Raw genomic sequence first — 2,617 nt, 5'->3', positions numbered from 1 at the left:
TAAAAAGATATAATCAAGAAGCACAACTTAAAATAAAACTCACCTATCCACAATTTTTGTTGGCAAAGCAGAATTTCCTAGTGAACTGACCAACTAGCCTTGCTTTTTAGGATACTTTTTCTTAAATACCATTGTCCTTGTCTTGGAATAAAATAGTGGTTCTCAACCAGGGAGTAATTTCACCCCCCTTGCTCCCTTTCAAAGGATAGTTGACAATATCTAGAGATTCTGTTAGCTGTCACAACAGGGCTATGTCCCTGGCATCCAGTGGGTCCAGGTCAGGATATTTCTCAACATCATACAAGGCACAAGACTATCTGATCTAAAATATCAGTGATAATGTTAAAAAAATCCTATGGTAGAGGAATTGGGGGTGTTTACCCCTGGGAAGAAAAAATGTAAGAGCCTCCTAGATGCTATATGCAAATGTTTTTCTCTTCCTTATAACAACCTTGCTTATTTCATCGATGTGATAGCCTCTCAAAATTCCAAAATATACTAATATATTTTTATTGATTTCAGAGAAGAAGGGAGAGGGAGAGATAGAAACAACAATGATGAGAGAGTCATTGATTGGCTGCCTCTTGCACACCCCCTACTGGGGATCAAACCTGAAATCCAGATATATGCCCAGATTGAGAATTGAACCATGACCTCCTAGTTCATAGGTCGATGTTCAACCACTGAGCCACATCAGCCGGGCTAAATATATTTTTTAAAGTTCTTATCTTTTTCTAAAATTATTCATTTCTCAGTGTTTGGTTCTCCTGTTTTTTATATCTCCCTATGCCGTTGTGTTTTGTTTTTTTCAGATGCTGGGAGATTCTAGGTTGTCTGTCTATATTTATAAAGGAGGATCTTCAACAGCAGTCTTAACTTGGCTACACATTAGACAAGTGGACCCCAATCGCTGGGAATGGTGCTTAGGCATCTGTCGTGTGGGGCTCTTTGTTTTGTTTTGTTTTTCTGTTGTTTGTTGTTTTTTGTTTGTTTGTTTGTTTTTTGTTTTTAGTTTCTAGGAGATCTGAAGGCACAATGAAGGTCTAAATGACACAATATCAGGGTTTGAAATGGTTTCCTTTGGTACAAATGAAGCTCTTTACCCCAAACACGTCCTTAGGTGAACACAGATTTTTGACTTCAGGATCCTTGATAATAGTTGTCAGGGAAGAAAAGGTTGGGTTGGGTAGAAGCTGCTGAACTAAGAAATTGCTCCCATAAAGGACTTAGTCTTTGAGGAAGAAAGAAACCACTAATGCCATGGTTGGGTGGAGCAGACACACCCATATGGGCTCATGGATAGGTGCTGAGGTCCATGATGGTAGGGAGAAGCACAAGAACAATAGAAATATTGGGCCAAAATCCTGATACAGGGAAGATGCAACTTTGTCAATTCACTTTCTCTTCTTAGTGTCCAACCTCTGCCCTGCACACCTGCTTTCTATGTAACTAGGTAGCTGAATCCTGCCTACATACCCTGGATTTCCCTGGTTGTATGAGAAGTGTTGGACTTCTCTCTGAAGAAGACTATTTATAGCTCGCATCTACATTTGGAAATCAGCACAAACTGCTAGTTTTCCCTATGGCACATAGCCACAATCTTCCACAGCATTCCCAACAGCAGAGACGTCAGCAAGGCTCCAAATGTAAAGAGAAAAATGTGTGTACCCTCTTCTACAGAATTGGCTAGGCAGTCTTGGTGGAACTGCCTATGTCAAGATCTTACCAGTGTCTTTATTTCTTCATCATATTAACTCAATTCTCTGAGGTTTCTACGTGACCACATTGTGTCCCTTGGTTGCAAATCTCCTCCCTCCTCTGCATCATCCCTGTCCTACCACAAGTGGCCATAGCCTTGATTTGTATCTATGTTGGATAAGGCTAGCTGACTTCAGAGACCCCACTCAGACTAAATCTGGAAGGCTCAGACTGAAGTAGTCACCATGTTCTCCACATTTTTCTTACATTAATGTTAAAAGAGACTTCCTCCATTCTCTCAGAAGTCTCAAGGTGCAGCAGGGGAAGAGAGCAGGTCAGTGGTACCTCAGGACTAGTCCATGGGAAAATGGAGCTTGCACATGAGGCAGCAATAAGTCAAGGTGAATACAGTTTTGGTTAGCTATACAGATACTTCAGTGAGTGACCCTAGGAATCAAGAACAGCAGTGAAGTAACACATATCTGATATAAGGAGCTCTTCAATGCGAATGTAGGGCAACAGATTACCAGTTTAACAAAGATATACACTGAGTGGCCAGATTATTATGATCTCTGAACGCATAATAATCTGGCCACTCAGTATATATATATATTAGAGGCCTGGTGCATGAATTTGTGCATGGGTGGGATCCAGCCAGCCTGGCCAGGGGGAGGAGACATGGGCGGTTGGCCCACCTGCCTGCTGGTCGAACTCCTGGTGAGGGGACAATTTGCATATTAGCCTTTTATTATATAGGATATATACTGAGTGGCCAGATTATTGCAACCTAGAGAAATCTTCAACTGTAGTCTCCCACTTTGGTTAAAATGCTGAATGAGCCAATTACATAAGTGGTTCTTTGAGAACGGTAGCACCACAAGCTATTATCAGACCTTTGAGTAGTCCTTTAAAAGCATAG

The sequence above is a fragment of the Cnephaeus nilssonii genome (assembly GCF_951640355.1).
Source record: "Cnephaeus nilssonii genome assembly, chromosome: 3".
Classification (NCBI taxonomy): Eukaryota; Metazoa; Chordata; class Mammalia; order Chiroptera; family Vespertilionidae; genus Cnephaeus; species Cnephaeus nilssonii.
The sequence above is the reverse complement of the archived record's forward strand: the minus strand, read 5'-3'. Positions refer to the sequence as shown.